The sequence below is a fragment of the Peromyscus leucopus genome, chromosome 19, assembly GCF_004664715.2.
Source record: "Peromyscus leucopus breed LL Stock chromosome 19, UCI_PerLeu_2.1, whole genome shotgun sequence".
NCBI lineage: Eukaryota > Metazoa > Chordata > Mammalia > Rodentia > Cricetidae > Peromyscus > Peromyscus leucopus.
The window spans coordinates 5,295,604-5,313,085 of record NC_051079.1 but is presented as its reverse complement, the minus strand read 5'-3'; the positions used below and the strand labels follow the sequence as shown (position 1 = coordinate 5,313,085).

Here is a 17,482-nt window from a genome sequence, read left to right as displayed (position 1 = left end):
AATATAACAAACTTATATAAACTGAGAGGCGTGTCACAGTCAAAGACAGGAAGAGAGATTCCAATTCATCCTGAAGAAGCTAGGAGCTTGATTCCTCAGTCAAAATGCCAATGATCATTTTGTTGTTTTTTTGTTTGTTTGTTTGTTTTTGAGCCTCCTGAATTCTGAAATTGCAGGCATGCACTACCACATCTGGCTCATTTGGTGTTGGGGGTCCAGCCCAGGGCTTCATGCATCCTAGGCAAACACTATGCCAACTGAGTGACAGCCAGATCTTACGTTTGCTTTTACTAACTGGCCAAACTATTCTTAAATCAATCTGAGGGAATAACAGCTTGCGCAAGGCTACACAGGGTAGATGGATGGCAGGACAGGTTACCACACAGTTAGAGGTGAGGGACAGTCAAGAGCTAGCCATTCAGTGGGCAGAATGCACATCCCCATAGAGCCTAATCTAGAAGGATCGGGACACAGAGCTTAGGAGGATGCGTTTGAGGGAGAGCTAATACCATGTTGGTAACCCTGGCTCCATATCAGGCTCACAGCCTGTGACCCCAGCTCCGAGGAATCTGACACTCTCTTTTATTAAGTAACCTCTCTGATTGCAGTTGTACACATTTAAAATCTTAGGACCTGAGGAGGCTAAAGAGGATTGTGAGTTTGAGGCAGTCCTGTGCAGTACACTGTGTTCAGGGCCAGCCTGGACTACCTAGCAAAATTCTGTCTAAAAATAACTAACAAAAAAAAAAAAAAGTTGCATATGTTTCCTAATATTATTCATGTGTGGGCCTGGAAGCAAGAGCCCAATGGCAGATGTTCCTAACACCCAGATATGGTCCAGAGATATTAGCTGCCACTAAAAGACCCAGAGTTTCTCATGGAAAAGGTCAGCTCTAGGTATTATAAACACACCATGAGACTTTCTGGAGCTTCAGGGAGAAGACATGCTTGAATGTCAGAGCGGGAAGCAAGAAAGTTCAGCAGAGACAGGACAAAGGTCGCAGCTGGAGGAGCTTCCTACAGACCAAACATGGAACAGTTGGAGTGTCGCAGAAGCGTGGTAACCATAACAGACAGAAACATACCCTTGAGGCGTACGTGCAGAAGTTCACATTCGCATTCAGAACAGAAGAATACAGTGGTCACTCTGGGAAAAGGTATTGCTCTGAAAGCCAACAACGTGTGTCCAAGACGCATCCTCCACTACTGTGGCAAAAACGAACCTTGAGAACCAAAGAGCGAATGAGAAGAATTGTAGAAGAACCCGAGCTAGTAGTGGGTAAGACACGCATCTGGCTCAGCAGTCCCCGTAAAACACAATGAATCTGAGCAGTGATCGTCAGGTGAAAACCCACCCACCTGGTAGAAACCAACTGTGCCTGAGCAAGCCTTCAGATCTACGTCAAACAGAAGGACAAAAAAATGTCTATTAAGATCTTAATGGTTGCAGCAGCAAGATCCAGACTGAGAGAAAAACTTGGATGACAACTAACTCAGTCTCTCCAGCTTATAACCTGCAGGACAAAACCAGAACACGGGGAGGAAACCAGTTCAAGAGGAAGAAGAAGCAGTTTTTATCACATGACCTTACTGATCCTTACTCAGATCCACTGGAACATAGACAAAGACAACCAGAGAAATTTGAACACTGGCTAGTTTTCAAATATATTATTTAAGAATTTACTAAATTCTTTGGGGCTGTGGCAGTAGTAGTGTGAATTGATAGTTCAATACAAAAATATGTAGATGTGTAAAGTGTTTGCCACTCAATATGAGGGTCAGGGTGTTGATTCCCAGCACTCACAAATGACAGAAAGGTGTGGCACCTGAATGGCAGCCAGGGGGAGCAAGCTGGCTTAGCTAAACTGATTGGGTCTGCAATCTCTGGTTCAAGTGAAAGACCCTCTGTTGACATGTAAGTCAAGTGTAACTGGGAGACCAGATGTAAATTGCTGACCCTCATGTGAACATGCACACACACATGATCCTACACATGTGAGAAAAATGCACAGACTTTTGCATACATAAAGGTTGGGAATATATAGCCTGGGGGAAAGTTTATTTGTAAAAAAAAAAAAAATTAAATTTTACGAAGTGTGATTTACCATGTAATTGATCTTGATGATGATTTTTAAAAGCAAAGCATACAAAAGTGAACATTTTACCAAGAAAATACTAAAAAAATAAAACTGTGTGTGTGTGTATGTTTTCATCATATTTATTTAATTACAGCACAAGAGGCCAAGCCAGAGCTTTTCATGTAAGGCATGTATTGCCTCACTGAGTACTAGCTAACCCAAATCTGTTTATTTAGAAATGGGTCTTCTGTGTGGTCAGGCCAGGCTCAACTCCATCCTCAAAACTGTAAGGCACATGCTTTTGTGTGTGTGTGTGTGTATGTGTGTGTGTGTTTAAGGCATGAAGACAGTAGGAGATAAACCCAGAGGACAGTGTTTGCACGTGTGCTTAGCTCCTTTTGTCTCTGTGACGGAATACCTGAGAGCAAATGTCGGATCAGTTGGTGGTTTCAGAGGTCTCCAGTCACAGTCATCTGATCTGTTGTTTCTGGGTCACAATTAGTAGAACACCATGACAGAGGGTGTGGAAGAACCAAGTTGCTTGTCTTACAGTGACAAAGAAGTACAAAGAGGGACAAAAACAAGACACAGTCCCAAGAACATGCCACAGTGACCTCCTTCATCTAGGCCCCATCTCTAAACATTTCTGCTACCTCTTAATAATGCGTAAACTTAGGAACCCTGGGATGGAGGATGACTTAGCAGGTAAAATCTCTTACTGTTTGCTCTTTCAGAAGAGTAGTTTAGTTCACAGCACCCATATCAGTCTCACTGTCACCTGAACTCTAGCTCCGGGGGACTCAGCTCCTTTTCTGGCTCCTTATGCACCCTCAACACGTGTTGACAGAGACTCACATAGACACACACTTATACATGAATAAAAATATTTAGTAATCCTTAAAAAAAAAACTTAGGACTCCACCTGTAGATTAATACATTGACAAGATTAGAACTTTCATAATCCAGTCTCTCTCATGATTGGCCCCATCCGGGGACCAAAAACTTCAAGGTGTGCAAAACAGACCTTGAATTAAAGCAAATAAAAATGTTAAATGCTTAATAATTTAAAGGAGTTAGTAATCATAGCTAACACAGTATGCACTAGAGCAGTGGTCCAAAACCTTCCTAATGCTTCGACCCTTTAATACAGTTCTCATGGTTGGTGACCCCAACTATAAAATTATTTTCATGCTACTTTATAACTGTAAGTTTCCACTGTTATGAATCATAATGCAAACATCTGCATTTTCTGATGGTCTTAGGTGATCTCTGTGAAAGGTTCGTTCAAACCCAAAGGCATTGTGGCCACAGTTTTGAGAACTACTACACTCAACATTCTTATAAGCATTCTCTAGAAGCCCTGTCAGTTATTAACAAACGAAAGAAAAAGGAGAAAAGTTGAGCAGGCTATTTGCTTACCTGTAATCCAATACTTGAAAGATTGAGACAAGAAAAACAGGAGTTCAAGTCCAGCCTCAGCTACATAGTAAGCATGAGGCCGGTCAGGGCTACATGAGACCCTATATCATAACAAAGTAAAGTAACAACAAAAGCATCAACATCTCAGGATCTGATGTGGGGGTCCTCCTTCCTCTCAGCTGTTGGCCACAGGTCGACAGGGTAAGAGGCAGTAGCAGTGACTGAAACTTTGTAGTGCGGCCGTGAGCACCAACGGAGACAGCTCTCTGGGAGACAGACTTCAGTGAATCAGCCCACTTTATTCCAGAGTATAAGGAATATACAGGATTGGGGAGCTGGGGACAAACCTAATTTGTATTAAGTGGCACACTCCTATCACAAGTCTTTGTATGTGGCAGTAAGGTCTATCCAAATGGCTAGAGCACTTGCCTAATTACTATGTGGGCCTCAGGGGAAGAGTGTTTGCAGGTAACTGTGACAGGGTCACCCTTGAGATAAGCCAGGCATCCTGGGCCTGGAGACATCCTCCAGATAAGGCTGGTAGAGAGCGGGAAGCCTTGCTGGGAAGGAAGGTGTTTCCATACTTGGGAGCTTAGAGACAGCTTCCAGGCTCCGGTAGACTGCGACCTCTACAGCCAGAATGCCTTCCAACAGTCTGACACATATTTGTGAAAGAAATTCAGATAACAAAAATCAAATGCACATATGTTTAACCTTGTAACAGTTATAGTTGAAGTGTGCTGAAACTGTGACATTCAAGGAAAGGGGCTTCTGTGGATGACACATGTGTAAATTAGAAAAATCTTCCGCAGAGTAGTTTAGAAATGTGATCTGAGTCTTGGAAACATCTGTACTGGCGACCTCTGTTATGTTCTTGGCACTCTTCAGCATTGCCATAATTAGAGACACGGATGAATCTATGTTCTGCTTTGTCAGGGTCTTCTCATAAAGAAAAGCAGAAGAAGTTTATCCAAAAGAAAAAAAAAGAAGAAACATTATAACATCTTAAAATGTGAGGAAACCATCACAATTATGCCTTCTAATGGCAAATAATTTATCAGTAGGTGAGCTGATTATTCATCACGGAGTATAAGCTGCAGAGTAGTGGAATACTAGTTAGCAAGAAAAAGTAACCAATTATTTATACACACGATGTGATGAATCTTAGAGTATTATGCAGAGCAAAGGCAGAAAAGATTAAATTGCAAAATGAAGGAGGGTCTATTTTTGAAGCTGCATCTGTTGAGTTCTAGAACTAACAAGGCTTATCTATGTCTAAAGAAGTGGGTACCTCTGAAGCAAGGGGTTTTCTTACAAGCTCATGAAGAACTCTCTCTGGCTCAAACTCATCCCCTTCGCTTACTTCATTTCTTCTTGTGACTTCGTAAAATTAGACTTCAAAACCACTGTGTTCCAAGAAGAGTTAATGAAACAGCAAAACATTCACCTGACAGCCTGAATCGGAAAGAGAGCTGGGCCACAGTGCTGTGTGTCGGCACGACTCTAACTCTGTGAACACCAACAGAGATAAGAAAGTAGAAATGAGAAAGGTGTACGCTGAGAAACATGGACAGCCTTTGTGTTAGAGAAACCCGTAAAGATCCCTGGAGCCTCACTTCGGGTTTGGATTCTCTATTCTCTGCCTCCCAGCTTTGGTCCTTTGGGTCTTCAGGTGTGGAGCACGTGGGCCTCTGTCTCTGATGACCTCTCTCCTGCTCCGTGGCTGTTAAATTCCTGCTTCACCCGCAGCTCTCAGCTCAGTCTTGAGCTGTGTCCTCCCTGGTCTGGATTAGGTCAAATCCTGTACTATCTGCTTTTACTGCACTCTGACGTACCTAGTAGAAGCAGTTTACAGGAGGAGAGGTTTTCTTTGATGCATAGTTTGAGAGGGTTAAGTCTGTGGGCAGCTGGTTCTGTTTCTGGGCCTCCAGTGAGTGTATTGTGTGGAGACTCTGCTGCTGTCAGAATAGACAGGAAGCAGAGAGAGCCATGCAGGAATCGGGACCAGGTGGACTGTTCAAAGGCATGTGCTCTGGGGCCTCTTCTTCCAGCGAGACCACCTTCTAAAGTTTCCACAACCAGCTGGGGTCCAGCCATTCAACAAAGGAACCTTCAGTGATGTTTCATAGAAAAGCCACAACATACGTTATCCTCTTCCTGGCGCTTACACATTTTCATTTCTCTTCGGGGTCTACAGGTTAGCCTCCAGAATGGCAAATTTCCCCAAGACTTCTGACGCCAACTGTAAAGTTTGATAATTTTCCCCAAATCACCCCACCTTTGAGAATTTGATAGAGAAAACTCACAAAACTCATTCAAACCCTTATAGTCAACAGCTGTGTTTATTTTGAGGTGGGGGTGAGGATACAAAACAGACACAAAGAGAAAGAGGGCACGGGCTGGGCTACAAAGTTTTTGTGATGGACACTTTGCTCCACTGTGTGGCCGAGGGTAGGAAGCTCCCCAGAGCTCTGGTGCCAAAGACTTCTTGAAGGTTGGTCTTGTGAGTATGATGGTTGATTGGTTGCCCATGAATTTGAACACCCACTGTCTCTGTCACACTGTCTGTGTCCAGCCTCTACTTCAGACTGCTGGGTATGGCAGACTCCACTCCCAGTGACCTCATATAAGGATGACTTAACACCATCAGTTATTGTAAAGACTATAGTTCAGCAATATGCGTAATAAACTCTTAGGGTGGTCTCAAGGGTTCACCACCGTTAGCAGACACTCCTGCCACTTTAGGAAAATCCAAGGGTTTACCTTGTTCAATACGTAATTGCTGATTAAGTGGCAGCACACAGGTAGTGTGTAATGTGCTTACAGAAGGAACAAGCAAGGAGATTCTCTTCATTAAATTTTCCTGTTGCCTTTGGGACTCTACTCTTCATACTGGGTCGCCTTGCCCAGCCTTAATACAAGGGAGGTGCCTAGTCTTGCTGTAACTTGATATGCCCTGTTTTGTTGATATCCATGGGAGTCCTGCCCTTTCCTGTACAGAAATGGAGGAGGAGTGGATTGTGGGGTAGAAACAGACGGGAGATGTGGGGTAGAACTGGGAGAGACAAGGGAGGGGAAATTGCAGCTGGGATGTAAAAATAATATAAATTTATTTTAAAATTTTTCCTGTTAACACAGCACGCATGTACTGATTTGGATACACCATCCGTTAGTTGTTTAAAGATTATAGTTCAACAATATGCATAATAAAAATGTTCCCCCAAAAGAGTTCAGGGTCTTCCCCTCTATAACAAGCAGCACCCTCAACCATTGAATGAGGCATTAAATTGGGCAGAGTTCAAAGTCTCTTCCAGCTCCAATGACAAGCTATTTGTCCTTTGGGGGAAAAAAAAAATATATATAGCATGAAACTTGGAATATATAAGTTTTCAAGGAAAAAAAAAAAAGAGTAGTTCAGTTGGTCTCCAAAACTCATCTTTAATGTATGACAACATAGATTTGAGTCACAACACTGCAAATGTATTAGTTTGTTGGAATTTGGCTCCTTGCCTAAACAATCACATTTTTAAAAAAATCCATGGTTAATTGTATCTTGACACTTACATCCCTAATGTGGGTCTGTAGGATGTGACTGATAACAGTATCAGTTATGTCTCTACACAAGGGCTTCAGTGCCCTCAAATCACAGTCCTAGCAGAGAAGAATCAACTTTCAAAACATTGGTTTGGGCTTCTTTTGTTTTGTTTGAGACAGAGTCTCTCTGTGTATCCCTGGCTGTCCTAGAACTCTCTGTGTAGACCAGGCTGGCCTTGAACTCAGAGATTCACCTGCCTCTGCCTCCAGAGTGCTGGATTAATTAAAAGCATGCGCCCACTGCCTGGCTGGAACACTGTTTTTAATTCAAAGTGATACATAGACATTGGAATATAGCCAACGTTTCAAAGCTCATTATCTAGCAGATTATTACAAGAAGTAAAATGTTCTAAAGACCTTTGCAACATACACACACACTAAAAAAAAAGAAAAAAAAAAAAAAACCGTGCAAATGCCACTGCGCCTAACGTGTTTGTGAAATGCTGCTTTCTCTGGCCGTTCCAGTGTTACCACAGGCCGTCACCCAGTTTGAAGAACTGGTGGGGATGGCAGAGACCCTGCTTAAGGGCGGAGGAGTGGCGTCCACACCAGCATCTACTCTCTGGAGAGCGACCAACAACTCCTCCCCAGACTCCTTCGCTGCTCTGTGCAGTAATTCCAACTCCAGTTCCAGCTCCCCAAGTTCCCTGAAGCTGAGGAAGAGCAGCATCCTGGTGAGAAGCAGGTTGGTTGGAATACTGCCCCCTCTGGTTCTCTGAAAACATCTGGACACACACACACAAAGGAAGAGTGAAGCCGTAGGGTATCACCGCAGTAAGTGTAGGCGGATTTGGCATCTAAAGGTCCCAACCATTGGTTCCCTATTGCCAAGAGTCCTTTTATTTTAACAGTGGGAGTTAATGTTTGTGAAATGGACACCAAATTTAGAAAATTAAAAGCAAATACTGGCAATAAACGCAGCTTTTGAACTATTAAAATCCTTGCACCTGTTATAGAAGCAGACTTGTGAATCTTTGTGTCACTGAGAGAAGTGCGGGCCTCTGCATGCCTCATGTGCACAGCCGTTCGTGTGTTCCCCGATCCTCTTGATCAAGAAGCAGAAACTAAAAATGTAAAACTTTTGTTAAAGTCAGATGTCACATACATGAATTTGTTTTTTCTTGGAGTTCTGAAGTTCGGAATCCAATACAGGGCTCACTGGTATGAGGTCAGTGTGCAAGCAGGAGCATTCTTTATGGGAGACTCTAAAAAGGAGTCTGTCTCCTGCCCCTTTGAGTCACTGTTGTAGAATCTGGTTTCTAGTGGTTGTAGAAATGAATTTCCCGTTTCTTTCCTGGCTGCAGATGGGTCATCCCCGTTTCTAAAACCCCTAATGCTTGGCTTAGGGCTCCACAACTGTCTCACTTCGTGCGGGTTTAGGGCTCCATCCACCATCTCACTTCACGTAGGCTTAGGGCTCTGTCTACCATCTCACTCAGTCAAGCCCCTCACATCTTTCCTCTGTCCTTTTATTGGGGCGGGGGGCTCTTCTACTACCTCATCGGCTCTTAGGGACTCATTGAGCCAACCTAACTGATCCAGAATAATCTCCCATCTCAAAATGCTCAGCTTTCACTGCATTTGTAAGTCTCCAGTGAGATAACGTATCCTCAGGAACCAGAGGTTAGGAGGGGCCTCTTCTGAGAGCCATGACTCTCCCAAATGTAAGTAGGGATAGGTTGATCTTAAGGCATCACGTTTCGAATACCTGAGAAAAATTTACATATATTCCAAGCAAATACCTCATAAAGGCTGACAGATGTGTCAAATACTACTGTTTCCTCTAACTGAATGTAAAATATACACTAAAAGTACAAAATACCACCTTAAAAGTGCTGATTTTTGTGGTTTGCCTTAATTAGCATTTCTGTTTCTCCAGGTATTGTCTCCTTTTCTAATCTCAGTCATCATTTCTTATTTTTTTTTTTTAGTTCAAGATTGAAAAATGGCAGATTGCCCGTTGTAATAAGAGCAAGCCTCAGAAATTTATTAATGACTTAATGCAAGTACTTTACACAAACGAATACATGGCCACACACAGTCTGACTGGAGCAAAATCCTCCACTTCAAGAGACAAAGTTGTAAAACCGGCTATGAATCAGAATGAAGTTCAAGAATCATAGGTGATCACTTGATTGAACTGTGTTTCCACATGACTGCTTTTTTCATTAAGACGGTTATTAAATCTGGGCATGGTGGGTACATCCTTGTCATCTCAGGAAAGAGATGTGGGAGGCCCAGGAGCTGGGTGTCATTCTGGCTGCATAGCAATCAGCCTAGGCTGCATGAGACCTCATCTCAAAAAAAAAAAAAAATGGATGTCCAACCAAAAGTAAAGTGTCTATAACTGAGAAGTTTGAATTAATAAAATTCAAAGCTTCGGGAAATAGCAACGTCACTGTTTTCAAATTTCAGTAACAATTTGTATTGTCTTCTCTTTCTTAGTTATATCCCTCGGGTATTGTTTGTTTCTAGAAAGAGATCATTTTAACCACATAGTTTTAAAATTAGTGAAGTGCCTTAAAAACAATGATCTACCTTTCCCAGTTTTTGGTTTTGCAAACATCAAAAAAAAAAAAAAAAAAATTTGGAGCACCTCTGAGCAAGCTCTTTATATAACTAAGATCACTCTTAGTTAACAAGTGATTATTTAACTAATGTTAGAAATGAATAAGAATCAATCCATGGCAGCTTGGAGCAAAAAGCATGGAGTTGATAGCAAGTAGAAGAGTTAAAGCTGAATGATGTCACAGGAAGACAAAACACATGATGTGTGGTTATATCTCCTCTCTGTTAGCTTTTGCTATGCTTTGAAAACCGAGTATATCCATCTGCTTAAATATGTCATGACAATTTGGGCTGCTTTTGTAAATCTGAGCCAAATTTTGCCTCCGTTCATAAGATGCGAACTCCTCACAGAGTGCTCTTGTGTGTGGCTGTGATCTTTTGCAGGAATAACAAAGCAGGTATTTCCCAACGCAGATGATGTTTCAATTTAGAAGGATGATAGGACAGAAACTGAATAACTGCACCAAGAAGCCGAATGTGAGCAAAACTCTTAACTCTCAGGATAGTAAGTAGATCCGAATGGTATGTCTTTCAAGTGTGCACGCTCTTCAACGGAACAGACTCTCTTCTGCGGCTGTCTGTGGACTGGCATTTTCCAGAAGCTTAGCTGGGGGGCACTAGTGGCCTGTGAGATGTTACTAGTGCCCCTGTGGGTATGAGGAGGACTGGTGAAGGATCTAAATTTGGGAAGCGCTGAGTTCTGTCAGAAGTGTGTCTCTTTCCCTGGCTGAACCTCTAAGATACTGGGATGGGTATTGGTAGGTATTAAAATCAGTAGTTACAGTTTAATGGTATTGGGTTTTTTTTCTTTGTTTTTTTTTTTTTTTTTTTTTTTTTTTTTTTTTTTTTTTTTTTTTTTGTTTTTCGAGACAGGGTTTCTCTGCGTAGCTTTGCGCCTTTCCTGGAGCTAACTTGGTAGCCCAGGCTGGCCTCAACTCACAGAGATCCACCTGGCTCTGCCTCCCAAGTGCTGGGATTAAAGGCGTGCACCACCACGCCGGCTTTTTGTTTTGTTTTTTTAAGTAAGGCATTGTCTCATGCAAATAGGTGAAGTGTGATTTTTGGCCATTCCAGCTTTGCAGTGAATCTTTCTGCTGTAATTTGTATTTAATGTACCCCCAAAGAAAGGCCCATGAGGTAAAGGCTTTGTCTCCTGGTTAGTGCTTTGGAGAGCTGTTAGGAACTCTGGGAGTTTTGGCCGTATGGTTATTAAGGTGTGCCTTTGAAGGAGACTGAGAGATCCTCATCTCTTCCTCTTCCTTTTTTGCCCTTCCATCCATGAGGTGATTCACCACACACTCCCCTGGTGCTGTGCCTCACCACAGGCCCAGGAGCCATGGGGCCAATCCATCATGGACTGAAATGTCCACCACTAAGAGACAAGATGGACCTTTTCTCCCCATGAATTGGTTGCCCCGATAGCTGTCATAATAACTGATAACACTCTCCACTACTTTCATGGAAAAAGTGTGTGAAGATAAAATACACATGCTGTACTGTTCATGTTTTCGTTGACTCATGGAGGTGTGTAGAACCAACATTATAGTAAAGGTTCATTTGACATAGAAAAGTTTCCCCCTTTTTTTATTTACATCTATTTAATGTGCATGCATACGCATGTACATGATCCCATGTGCCCACTGTGAGGAAGCTGTAAAGGTCAGGGAACAACTTTTGGGAGTTCTCTCCTGTCACTATCTGGGTTCTGGGGATTGAACCTGGACCATTTGATTTGGCAGCGAGCTCCTTTACCTCCTCACTCACCTCTCCATTCCACCCCCATTTTTCTAAACATCTATTTTCATTTCAGGAAGTTCTAAGGATCAAATCCAGGCCTTGCATATGATAGGCAAGTGCCGCACCACTGATGTAATCCACCACTTTTCTTCTGTCTTTGACTGGTTTTGCCTGTTCTTTGCCCAAATGCCGCCTTTTATACGACTCTACCTGTCTTCATTCCTTGTGACTGTATTTCACAGGAGATATGGAACTCAGTTTTTATTAAATTAATATTAGCTGTACAAAAAATAATAGATACATCGTACACCTTACTTCTACCTCTGATCTAAGAGTTTCTTAACCCACTCGAACTCCTCCACTAAAATCTTTACAACTAGGCAAGAACCTCTGTGGTATTCTAGCTCTCTCGTTTGTGTTTGTATCAGCATTAAGGATATTCTAGATTAACCTCTCCATAAATGAGATAAACAGCAGACTAGGCGTTAGTCCTTAATTTACCCCACTCAATACCACCAATTAAATAAAATACCACCATTTCAATTTAATTACCTTATTCTATTTGAGCACAAGTCACGTCTGCAAGTGCATTTGATGTGGCTTGTAGTTTATACTTTTCTATTTTATAGAACTTTGGAACTATCTATTGCTAGATCTATGGACTCAAGAAGAGATATAATGAGTTCAGAACAATGTCATAAATGAGTCTAATAGCTCTTTACATCGCTTATTTTTATCTCCTTGAGTGTACTTCTCAATACAACTAATATTACCAATCATGTTGCGATGTATCTTATAGTTACTGCTTGCCTACCTCTGTGTAATATATATCAGTTCCATAGTATATGACTGTTTCAACAGAAGAGTTTGCCTATATTTATTGACCTATACGCAATGTCGTAAATTGAATGCCTTAAGTAGTGGTTTTAGGAATTACTAAAGTGTTATTAGATATATCGTTGGTTAAAATAGCATATTAGAAACTCTATTAAGACACTTTATCTCCTAAGGACAACCATTCCTCACAAAGTCTCAATATAGAGACAGTAATAGAACATTTAGTTGAGTTCGTGTACATATACTCAGTTCAGTCTCGAAGTGTGGTGTAAAGAGTCCAATGTTTCAATTCAACATAGGCATTCGTTAGATTAACGGCAAGCATGGAGACGTGGAATTGAGTGTGTTGATTTAGTTAATGATTTAGCACTATTCAGTATCGTGCTAAATTTTTTAATGACTCAAAACATGTCTAATTGGAATCTCGAGAGAATTACATTACTGTCTTAAGATAACATAAGCTACAACATGTCGTTGAGAGAGCGCCAAGACGGAGGAGACGTCACCTGAAGCGAATCTAAGCATCTCGTGTGCTCTCGAGAGTAGCATGCTTTTATTGACCCTAATTATTTTCACCCTGCAAATATAGGCCCTGTCTCTTACACACGCATTTCCCACCACCTACCTCCTCTCGGGTCCCTACGATGTATCAAGAACACCATCTCCAGTGCACATCATCAAGGCACCGTAGAAAGTGTCAGCGCCTCAACTCTTAGGCTCACTTTGGGATTTTCTTATAGCATCCTTTCAACACTCTCGCACATTGGATAAATCTGGGCGTGGTGAGAGAAGTGGTCAAAAATATGGACTAAATTCAGTACCTCTAATGGGTGAAGATCGATTAATACCCATTTAATATATCCAACACACGACATTAACCATTTCTCCTGGAGCGCTCAAGTCTCCCTGCGAGAGCTGTCTATCTTTACTGATATACATTCCTCGAGATTTCTCTGTGAAGGAACTGACTCTGCGCTCAACCACCAGCGGTGTTGTGTGTGTAAAAGATTCTCGTCTATATGCGATAGAATAGCATAATGAGCTCTAAGTGCTTCTCTCACAAAGCGTCCAGATAATCACGCGCAGTAAACACACATAATAATTAAATATATATTAAGATAAATAAGGCTCATTTCGTACTGCATCTCATTTCTCAAATCGTTCGCTTCATGTTCAGAAAAACATTCACATTTTACCGAACCTTTGACCTGTCGGTTGTGGTTGTCAAACCACCTTCAGCCTCATCACATGACCAAAGCAAGACAGTATTCTGTCTCAAGTGAAGGCTCTCGAGTGTGAGGGCACGGCTACCAAAGATAATGAACATTAGACGTATTTTTAGATGAAGTTACTGCTTCATGTTGCTGATTACGTCACCTTGTGTCGGCATTAATGCCAATCAAACCCAAAGCGGCAGGACATCGGTGGTTTTGTAGCCTGCGTCAGCAAACAGGAGGCTCTCTCTCTAGTCTAGCGGGCTCCATAGTGATCCGACCATATTGCTGGGCTCTATAAAGGCATAAAGCGCCTTGCCTTCAATAACAAAATGAAAATTCCTTGAAATATTCATGCACTATACATAGTAGTGGCGACCCAGGCTCAAAGACCCTCTATTCAGCGTGAGTAACGCAACTCAAGCCAAGAGATGCTCACAGACCTCAAACCTAGCCTGAGGATCTGCTCATGTCCCCTGGCTTGCTACATGTTACCGTGAAATATAGATGAGATGTGATGATGGACTGTCTCTCAAATTACCATATCGCTTCATGACTGTAATACATTCTGAGTACTTGAAGATTTGATAGATTTTGTGACATGATTGAATGTATGGAAAGACAGGATGGCTTCACTTCACTAAAGCAGAGTTCTCTGGACCTCAGAGAAAGGATACCCAGAGGACAGGAAAACATCCACATTACCAGCAAAATGGGACACCCAGGAGTTGTCTCTTTCCCAGGACTGGAAATCTGGGTCTTAAGCATATCCTGGCAATCAGGTCTCCTTCGCCTCATTGACTTCTCAAATGCTACATTCAAACTTTTGGAAGAAGATGTTAAGACTTAGAGGACAGGTCAGATAATAGTTACATAATGGCTGATCCACTTTTAGGGCTACTGAGTGCTGAGAAAGTACGTGATTTGCCATAATTTATATTGTTGCATGTCATAAATAAAGAATACTGTTCTGTTTTTTTTTTAATTAACCTTTCTTAGTGACCACACAAAATAATGGGCTTCATTATTTTATTTTAACACATGAAAACATTTTAATACAAAATTTAATATAAATTTTATATATTGCATATACAACCCCCCCATTATGCTATGTGACCTTTTTTTTTTTTGTCAGTGGGACAGAAATATCTGACAGAAAGGTTGATTTTGCTTCATGATGTCAGACTATACACTTCATCGTGGAAAGGAAGGTGTGGTTGAGTTCATGGTGGTGGAAGTGTCTAGCAAAGGCTTGTTCATACAGCAGCTGCTTGGAAGCAGAATGTGACCACCATGACCAGGAGTGGGCACAACCTTCAAAGACCCAGTCCTGGTGACATACTTTCACTAGCCACGCCTTTCCCTTCCTAAGGCTTGGTAGTCTTCGAATTAGCACAGGCTGGGAACTGAGCATTCCAAACATTAGACAGCACCCCTCAGTTTCAAACTGTAATTTTCCATCCTTGCCCCACAAGACTTGTGGTCACCTGACATTGTAAAATGTATTGAGTCCCACTTCCGAAGTCCCTATAGTCTTAACAGCTACAACATTGATACTAAAGTTCAAAGTCTTTTTAATTTCAATATTATGGTGTTCTATTAAAATCAAAGTAAAGTTGCTTTTAATATCCAATGTAGGCTGAACATAACTATTTCTAAAGGAAGAACCACAAAGATAGCAAGGAAAGATGGGACCAAACCTACTGCAGCAGACATTTCAATCCTGTATTTCATGTGCAGTAATCTAAGGCATTGGTGGTGTCATGAGTTCCATGACATAACTCTGTTTCTATGGCCCTGCCATTGACAATACACATGGGTTTCCCCTTGGGGCAGCTTCTCTTGGTGCCTGTGTCTCAATCACAAGGTGGGTTTGCCCACAAAGCCCTTTAGGGGCTCTCTATGGGCAATCTGACCCTGTTACACATTACCTGGCCCATAAGCTTTTCTCTAGTACCTTCATGTAAACACTCATAACTTCATAACCCTTACATTCTGTATGTCTGAAAATCAAACACCATGTAGATGATGATAAGTTTTGGTACCAGCTTGAGGTAGAGTCAAGACATCTCAGATGATGGCTGTAGCAGTCTCTGAGTGTTTGGGCCACTAAGGCAAGAAAAACATTTTTCTAGGTTATATTCTGGTAGAACACCCATGGTTCTTTCTATTCAGATCTTCTAAGTTAAAGTTATCAATGGGTTTGCAATTTTGTCCTATGGCCTCGATGGATGTGATCTCATCCTGAAGACACCTTTCCTATTATCCCAGCAGGGGGGAAACTCAGGTTTTTTTTCTTTAAATGACACTATTCTCTTGAGTATTTACAGCTGCCATGGTTTGAATGAGATGTTCCCCATAGCCATGGACATTTGAATATTTGGTCTTTGGTAGATAGAGCTATTTGGGGAGGTTAGGAGGTATAGTCTTTTTTTTTTTTTTTTTTTTTTTTTTTTTTTTTTTTTGTTTTCGAGACAGGGTTTCTCTGTGTAGCTTTGTGCCTTTCCTGGATCTCACTCTGTAGACCAGGCTGGCCTCGAACTCACAAAGATCCGCCTGGCTCTGCCTCCCGAGTGCTGGGATTAAAGGCGTGCGCCGCCACCGGGCAGGAGGTATAGTCTTGTTGGAAGAGGTGTGTCACTGGAGACTGGCTTTGAGTGTTCCCTGCTTTGTGCTTGTGGTTTAAGATGTGAACCCTCAGCTTCCTGCTGCATCTGCTATGGCTCATGCTTCCTGCCATACTTCCCTGCCCTGATAGACTCTTAACCCTTTGAAACTGTAAACCTAAATACACTCCTACTTCTCTAAGTTGCTTCGGTCATGGTGTTTCATTCCAGCAATAGAAAGGTAACCAATACAGTAGCCTTGTCTGTGTTCAGACCTGAAGCATTAAGTTCAACCACACTCTAAAATGACCTGTTATTCCTATCTTTCTTTTGGGCTTCAGGCCTTTGATATCATCGTACACTTGGCCAATAGCAGCCAGAAACACCTGCCACACCCAGACCGCTGTCTTGCCTTCGTTTTCCTCTACCAAACTAATTGGTCTATTTTTTTTAAATTTAGCCTTCCAAAGATTTTCAGGACATGGGTGAAAGATACTCAGGTTATTTGCCAGGATGTGATAGGAATGGCCCACAACTTGGCTACCAGCAGAATCCTTGTTCTCATTAGGACACTCACAGGTACCCCCCTCATTTGTATCTGCATTTTGTTTTTCTTAATTCCCACCAGAGCAGTCCATTTCAAGCTCTGCTTACCGCATTTTAGGGCCTCTCTAACCTACATCTTTCAACTCTTCCAGCTACTTCTTAAAAACCATTTAAAAAGATCTACCAACAACATGGCCAGGTCTTGTCGTCGCAATGACCTCACTTCCTTATTATATTTTCATTATTATATTATATACATAAATATAGTATACATAAATATAATTTTAAAATATACTCTTTGGCATTTGTTTGCACAGGCACAGAACACATTTTGATTATAACCCTCCTCAATGTCCTCTCTCATTTCCTTTCCACTCCTGCTGAACGTGTGTGTGTGTGTGTGTGTGTGTGTGTGTGTGTGTGTGTGTGTGTGTGTGTGTGTGTCTGTGAGATTCATGGATTTAATCAGGGTTGCTGGCATGGGCAGGAGTCAGGGATGTTGACTGCAGCATGGCCAACTTGCCAGTGGTAGACCGCTGAAGAAAACGGTTCATCCTCTCCTCGTAACCACTAACAGCCAACAGCTTCTCACAAATCTTTCCCCAACTCATGAGAGAATGTTGGTGGGGTCAGTCATGTGCAATGACTTCCCTTACTGGTACAATTTCTGTACTGTTCTTATTGCTCTGGCAAATATTGGACAGAGTCTCGGATCAATGTGTCAGAGGATGGCACCGAGGAGAGTGTGGAAACAGGAGAGGGATGGAGAGTTGCTCACACCATGTCAGGCAGGAGGCAGAGCACACAGGTTAGAACCGATGGTGGGAATAATCATCAAAGGTGTGCTTCTAGTGACATGGTTTGACCATCCAGTTCCAACCAC

General features: G+C 42.0%; 1 pseudogene; it reads left to right on the top strand.

The window, feature by feature from the left end:
• Positions 1 to 7,498: 7,498 nt before the first annotated feature.
• On the top strand, positions 7,499 to 9,214 carry LOC119086302 (annotated as a pseudogene).
• Positions 9,215 to 17,482: the final 8,268 nt, after the last annotated feature.